This window comes from Sinocyclocheilus rhinocerous, unplaced genomic scaffold, assembly GCF_001515625.1.
Source record: "Sinocyclocheilus rhinocerous isolate Xijiao unplaced genomic scaffold, SAMN03320098_v1.1 scaffold1243, whole genome shotgun sequence".
In the NCBI taxonomy this organism is placed as follows: Eukaryota; Metazoa; Chordata; class Actinopteri; order Cypriniformes; family Cyprinidae; genus Sinocyclocheilus; species Sinocyclocheilus rhinocerous.
The window spans coordinates 1,548,345-1,556,803 of record NW_015626033.1 but is presented as its reverse complement, the minus strand read 5'-3'; the positions used below and the strand labels follow the sequence as shown (position 1 = coordinate 1,556,803).

The window sequence follows — 8,459 nt, the reverse complement described above, 5'->3', positions numbered from 1 at the left end:
TTCTAGAACAATTTGCTTCATTAAGTCATTAGATAAAACAGTTTAGTTGTGTTATTTGTCCATTAGAGCCCATTAAGGATCATTTAATAATTCCTTTCAGTTAATTGAACTAAAGGGGGGAAAATAGCACAACTCGAATGTTTAAATAGCCTGAAGTTTTAGACTGAACAAACTAATGATTGACGTCATTTCTATCGTTCTTGTCCTTCAGACTTGAATTGTACATAAAAACCATTCAGAAATACATTTACGATTTCTGACAGGTTCTAGGTTTGCAATAATCATTGCCTGACTGTACATTATCTGGATGAGATTGTCCAATCAGAATCAAGTATGCAAAAAAATAAATAAATAATTGTAATTCATTAAATACATACCCAATTAGAATGCAAGCTGTGTAATGTTTTAAACAAGTTAAATTAATTTTGATTAAATTTTTTGTCTTCATCCTCATGGATTTTCCCTCATGGAAAAGGTGTAGGTGTAGGGAGAAACAACTCATGCAGCAGTCTTAGGCACAGAATGACTTGTTTGTCTCTGATCTGTCTGTGTGTAGAGGACTGTGGGCAAGGTAAAATGAACCCTGCTTGGCACTCAAGAACAGTGAAGAGCCATGCGCTTTGGAGAAACTGTATCTCATACATACTGTAACCTGCCATCTGTAGTGTCCTCCCAGCATTCTCTTGTTATTCGTAGCTCTGTCTCGTATCATGATTATAAACAGCCCTGTAGCTTGTGTCAGGAGACCAGTGCTTCACTGTGGAGACTGAAAACTTTGTGGATTCTCTTATCTTCTCCGGACTCAGCTTATTCCAATCCTCAGTTTTTAGAATGTCTTTTATTTTGGGAGATATTTTAAGATTTTTTTGGTTGATATTCCATAAACTTGAGAGCACAAGCACTTTCTCACCGTCTCAGCTAAATCATACATCAGCCTTTTATATTTGGTTGTGAGGCAGTGACAGCTGTTGTGAAGTGTTTCCAGATATATCCTGCGTATACGTTCAACATCACTGATCCAAATCTACAAGCATCTTGACATTCATAAGGCATAGTGCGATTGTGTCTGTATATCATTAAACAGACGGGAAAAAAAACACATTTTTATGGACAATTCTTGTCATAATAGTCATCAAGCTAACTTTAACGTTGTTGTTGCTGGGCTTCATAGTTGTTAAAGGAAAAGTTTACACAAAAATTTTTACATTTCTTAAAATTTACTCACCCTCAGGCCATCCAAGATGTAGATGAGTTTGTTTCTTCATCAGAACACATTGGGAGAAATTTAGCATTGCATCACTTGCTCACCAATGGATTATCTGCAGTGAATAGGTCAGGTGCCGTCAAAATGAGAGTTTAAACAGCTAAGAAAAGCATCACAATAATCCACAAGTAAATCAATTAATGTCTTGTGAAGTGACAAGCTGCGTGTTTAAAAAAAAAAAAAAAAAATCCATCGAGGCATCTTAACTTTAAAGCATCGCTTTAGTCCATAATCCATAACAATGCTTCCTCCGATGAAAAATTCCATCCCCTGTTGTCCTCTCACATCAAAATCCACTGACTTGTTTGTTTAGAATGGTTTTGGGCTGTTTTCACTTGTAAACCGTGCTTGATCTGTCCATATTTCTTGATCTGTGCATATTACATTACTTTTACACTGGAAGCAATATTATATGACTAGACTAGAGGAAGGAACAGTTTGAAGATAAAACTGTCTTAATTATGTATTTATTTATTACAAACATGCAGCTTTTTGATTCACAAGATGGAGTGGAGTTGTCAATTACTTGTGGATCATTGTGATGTTTTTGTCAGCTGTTTGAACTCTCATTCTGACGGCACCTATTCACTGAAGAGGATCCCTTGGTGGGTAAGTGATGTAATGCTAAATTTCTCCATTTTTTTTCAATGAAGAAACAAACTTATCTACATATTGAATGGCCTGAGAGTAGAACTAGTCCTTGAAAACTCTGGTTAGTAGTTTTTCCATCGTTCCTTCATGCCACAGTCTATAAGGACAGGGCTCATTATACATATTAATACAAAAAAACGCATATTCTCATATTCTCGATTACACAAATTGATGCAATGTAAACAGATTTTGTTTCCCCCTGAAATCTAAATACATTTTTGTTGAAATGTCAGTAAAGTAAAAAAAAAAATACAAGAAATAATGTGCAATCAGTAGCAGTCTATAGAGGCTTCTCGGTCGAATCCAGTTCTTTCAGAAGACTGAAACTATTGAGAGAGCATTTCATCAGATGAATAATTTCTCTAAGTCTTCACTCCTCTGTAGTCAACTAATTAAACACCTCCTTTTCTGATTTAAGATGCTGATACGCATACAGTAATGATCCTCATCTATGTTAAACAACGAGATGCACTTTCAGATCCAAACCCACAAGAGCACTTTGATCACAAATTTATTCTAATCCCTTGAAGGCTCATCAGAATACTATAGCATAATTGATACAAGTACAAATGCTCTGCAACCTCAAATTAAATGAATCTGAACACATTGCTTCATACAAAAAAGTGATTTAATGATCTGTAGCATACAAGACATCCATTGAGGTTTAGTGATACACATCTCATGGTCCCATGCTCCCTCAGACAGCAGAGCAGGACCTGAACACACTCCCACAGATGACTTCTCATTAGTGCTACAGTTTGTTGTTGCCCTCAAACTGCTCTGTAGCAATTTACAACTGAGATGCTTTCAGCCATAATACAATGTTGTGCTCTAATATGATGTTTAATGTCAAAGCCTCATTCAGTGGTGGTTAATGTGACACATGAAAGAGATAGTATTTAAAAATATTAGTACATCTGAAAGGACATGATTAAGAATAATGTGTAATCTCATTATCAGTTATCATCTTTATGAATATGCCCAAGTTTCGTCATGTAATTTTGAGATAAACATGGTAATATACATTATTGGTCAAACGTTTGGGGCTGATTAGATTATTTAATATTTAAATTGGCAGCACTTATTTGATAAAATATAGTAAAACAGTAATATTGTGAAATATGGTGATTTGGAAACATTTCTTATCAGTGTGTGTGCGTATGTACATTTTTTAAGGTAAGTGGTTGCAATCAATTTATTTTAGCTACATTTAAATATTGTTGTGCTCTAATATGATGTTTAATGTCAAAGCCTCATTCAGTGGTAGTTAATGTGACACATGAAAAAGATAGTATTTAAAAATATTAGTACATCTGAAAGGACATGATTAAGAATAATGTGTAATCTCATTATCAGTTATCATCTTTATGAATATGCCCAAGTTTCGTCATGCAATTTTGAGATAAACATGGTAATATACATTATTGGTCAAACGTTTGGGGCTGATTAGATTATTTAATATTTAAATTGGCAGCACTTATTTGATAAAATATAGTAAAACAGTAATATTGTGAAATATGGTGATTTGGAAACATTTCTTATCAGTGTGTGTGCGTATGTATGTGTGTGTGTATATATATATATATATATATATATAATTTTTTTAATTAACTTTTTATGAATAGAAAGTTCCAATGAGCAGCATTATTTGGAATATATATGAATCTATCAAATGTTTTTACTTTCACATTTGATGTATTTAATGTGTCCTTGCTAAATAAAAGTATAATAATAAAAATAATAATAATTTTTGTAAATGTGTGGTGCTTGCTATGACTGCCATATTTTTTATCCACTTTAACCCAAATTCAATTGTTTTCTGTCACTGATCATGTGCTATATAATATCCATATAAAAAAATGTGTCATAAACATTTTACCATGCATGTTGTGGTTGATGTCAACTACATGCAGCTGAGTTCAGCAGTGTCATCTTTTCATGTAGTGTTTGAATATAGTACACAGCAAATGGCTTTTGATACAGTACTTATCAAGTGCCTTTTAGAGGATGCCATTTTTGTAAAGCTCTCAGAGTTGCACTGCCTAATAAAAACTCTGCTATACAAAGAACCACTAATGATGTGCTGAATAAAGCTGCTCTTGGTGGTTGTCTAGGTTCCACTCTGAAAATCTGACACGATTGACTGGTTCCATGGTAATACTCACCTCAGCACAGACCCCAGCGATAAAAGCCACTCAATATATTTGTCTTCATTCAAGACCCCCACCTCCATAGATTCACCAAGTGCTGATGGAACATGAAGATCTTTGCCTTGATTTATAATGGATTCATTCTCATTTGTACTTAAAATGATGCATTTACATTCTCTCAGCTATTGTCTTAAAATTGTCCTAAGTACTATTTGTTTCGTAAATGTAAAATGGTTTATACAGTAAAAGCACAATGACCCATTCACCAAGGCAACATTTAAATAAAGTCAGAAAAACAATAATCCATACAAATATGTGGTTGGTTTTTAGATGAAAAAAGAACTATTATCTGACTCATTACTAGTAACTATGAGGTCAGTTGTAAATGTAAGATTGAGACTTGAGTGTTGGGTGAGGATACATGTAAAAAAGCGGAGCAAAACAGATGCATATACATATAAGCAAAAACATCTTTCTGTGAGCTGCAAGATCAAACAGACATTAATTCAAACTGATTATGGAGCACCATGTGTCAGCATCTGTGTGTCCTCTGGAGTTCTCCACTCATATCTTGAGCCAAATGTCTTGATATGTTTGCTTAATTTGTTCTTTCATTGAAACAGTAATGAGTTGGACAGGTTCTTGATCAGGATCTCTACTGAATATTGATTGCAGTGCCAAACAGCCACAAGTTAAAGTGATGAAAAAAGTGAACTTGTATATAGTTACATTTATGTCTAAGCTGTCCTATCAGCACATGATTGATACTTCTAGTTTAAACCGTTGAATTGATTAGACTGCACTAATTCTCACAATATGAGATAAAACAGACTAAATAAATAAATAAATATTCCCGAGATAATCTTTCACTGATTTACAAATTAAAAGCATGCTTTCTTATTCATTCATTCATTCATTCATTCATTCAAAGTAAAGTTTTGTTCCATGTCTCAAGAATCATATGGAATCACAATATACAATTCACAATTAACGTAAATATCACAAAAATTATTTTAATCAGAATTTTAATAATATAACAACAATATCAACAACAACAATAATATTAAATTTTAGTTATAAATCTAATATTTTTGTTATTTTTATTTACCACTTTTATTCTTTGCTCATCATTATATGTTTCATATGTTTTATATTGTTTTCTGCAAAGGTGAAAAAGTGTGTGTTTTTTTCTTTTTTGAGATCATATTGTGCATGTGATCAGGCATTTTATACAATATGTATATTTTGGATTCTAATGAGCACATGGCTGTCTCCAAACTTAGTGATCTGCCTTCATAGACAGCATGCTTGGGTGTCATAGGCGTCTCTAAAGAGTTAGGGAAGGCGACTCGCTATAGGTTTTGTGACACAGCCGATGGTGTGTCATGAAATACTCCGCATCAAGGGAGCTGCTGCTTCAGTGTAAGAGACACGAAAAAACAGCAGCAGAGCAGCACTGACTTATCAGCCTACACTGTAAAACTTTGATTTCTTTCGTCCCGTTTTTGAAGACAAGTTTTATACATGGGGGATACGAAGATTACTCCTGAGGTGTTGGAGCAACTACTACAATTTTACAATCTTACTCGTCAGGAGTTTATTGAGACGTATCAGATTCAGCCGTTGGTTTACATCCCTGAGTTACCGGCCAGCGCCAAAACTGCATTTGTTATTTTGTACACGGTGATTTTCCTCCTGGCTCTCATTGGCAATAGTCTGGTTGTCTATATTGTCTTAAGAAAGCGCGGGATCCAGACTGCCACAAATATTTTCATCTGCTCTCTAGCCGTCAGCGACCTCCTGATATCTTTCTTCTGCATCCCATTCACTCTACTGCAAAACATCTCCTCTGAATGGTTCGGGGGTGAGTGTCACTTATAAAGCATTGTTATTATAAAACAAAGTTTGTAATGCATGTAATATGCATGTTTTGTGCGCTTGCAATATGTTAGGCAGGTTTTAGATTTCTGTTGACAACTAGTTTGAGGGTTCATTCTATTGAATCTGCTGATGATAAATACATTCAAGAGCCAAATATCGTAAGGATTTCTTATAAAAGAGAGAAATCTTTTCTAGTTTCTAGTAGGCTAACCTAGTTTAAGAACATATGCCAAGTTCTTAGAAACGTAATCTTTGGTTACATGTTGTCTTATCATCAAAAAAAAGAAGAAAAAAAAAGAGGCAATTTCTACAGATGTTTTGATTTAATGACTCTGAAATTCCAGCCATTATTATTATTATTTATTGACTATTTGTTGATTGTTTGATGTTTTTACATATTGAATAAATATAAGTTTTCTTAGTTACTCCATTTGACCTGAATAAAGTCAGGCAAAAAGTTAATTGATTAATTAATTAATTAAGGGACTAAACTCGTCACAGGACAACAAAATATCTTCCTGCATGTTGATTATGTCTCACTGTCTTTGACTTGGCTGATAACTTTTTTTTTCAAATATTAATAAGCCTATATCAAAACAAAAGTATACCAACTTTTTTCCTTTTTTTGGCCCTTTAATAAGGCTTAATTTTTTTAATTTCCGAATAGTTACACCATCTAGACATTTTTGACAATAAACCCCACACTAATTCAGAAACTAAAAACATATTGATAAGAGGTATGCAATTCAATTTTATATGAACGGTTGTTCTCAATGTATTTTTTAAATAACGTAATATATCTGGACAATTATGAATGGATGTAGGCTCTAGTTGGCTTCTTTTCAACTTGTCAGTCAAAAACTTTGATAAGTTGTAATTAAAGTTTGCCAAAGCAAAAGACTCAGGAAGTGAACTCTCTAATTATAACATGTAATCGTTTGTAGGTGTGTTGGTGTGCAAAACAGTTCCCTTTGTTCAAACCACTGCGATTGTGACTTGCATTCTCACAATGACCTGCATCGCTGTGGAGAGGTACCAGGGGATTGTACACCCTCTGAAAATCAAAAGACAGTGCACTCCACAAAGAGCATACAGAATGCTGGGTGAGTAGTTTCTGACAAACAATATCCTTCACACACACACACACACACACACACACACATATATGTGTGTGTGTGTGTGTGTGTGTGTGTGTGTGTATGTGTATATTATTTTTGAAGTAGTAGATCATGCATAATCTGCATTCCACTTCTATGCATAAAGCATCTGCATAATAGAGTTTTTATTCTCTGTTAGGGGTTGTCTGGATTGCAGCCATGATGGTTGGATCTCCAATGCTCTTTGTTCAACAATTAGAGGTACTAATCAGATATTTTGGTTGAAATATTCCATTTGAAGCTTTCAGAACATTCAAAACATCCCCATCCAACTTGTTGAAACATTACTTAGCGTGCAGTCTGTGGGTGTATTACCATTACAAAAGTATACTTCAGGATTTCCCCAGGGTTTAACTTGTTAGAAGCTGTCAGGTGCCTTCTGGTCCAAGGCAAAAAGTATATATATTTTAGATTATTCACATAATAACACTGGTCCATTTCATATGCTATATTGATAATGGTTTCCATATCCTAATTAGTTCTTTCAAATCTCTCTGTTCTTTTCCTCTGTGTACAGGTGAAATATGATTTTCTATATGATCTCCATCATGTGTGCTGTCAGGAGCGCTGGAGCTCGAGTGCCCACAGGAAGCAGTATGCAACCTTCATTCTAGTGTTCCTCTTCCTCCTGCCTCTTGCAGCCATGCTGCTACTCTACACCAGAATTGGTATTGAGCTCTGGATTCACAAACAAGTTGGAGACTCTTCAGTCCTCAATACCATGAACCAAACAGAGGTCTGCAAAATATCCAGGTCATTTTTTTTTTTTACATTTCTCAGCGCATGCTGTATTTGACTGACTCTAATCTAAACAGCTATTTCTTGTTTTGTAGTGTTTCCTTTATAATATACACTACCGGTAAAAGTTTGGAATAATTAAGAATTTGTAATGCTTTTGAAAGACATCACTTATGCTCACCAAGCAGTGAAAACAGTAATAGACCAATTTGGAGTAGACGTCACAGTTACGTCACATGCAGCTATGTGCGCATTGTGGTGGCAGAAAAACACTGGGAACAAGTAGAGGGAAGCGGGTAAAATCCACGGAATAAGAGAAAAAAATATATTGTTGCACCTTTGGATGTCAGAATCGGAATGCAAATAATTTTATATAATACTGTTGTCAAAGATGCCATTTGAAGCTAAACGCAGACGTTTAAACCGACAGACTATGGATGAAACCTGCTATGATTACCCTACTTTAAAGCATAAATTAGATTTAAACAATAGGTCTATATAATATTCACATATGGGACATATTGTATTAGCCCTACAGTTAAAGCATGAAATACTATTTAAACATATAACATTTTACATAACATTTACCTATTTTATCTCACAATTCTGACTTTTTTT

General features: G+C 34.3%; 1 pseudogene; it reads left to right on the top strand.

Annotated features, from left to right (window-relative positions):
• The first annotated feature begins 5,589 nt into the window (after window positions 1-5,589).
• Window positions 5,590-8,459, top strand: part of LOC107708028 (pyroglutamylated RFamide peptide receptor-like) — a 6,678-nt pseudogene continuing 3,808 nt past the window's right edge.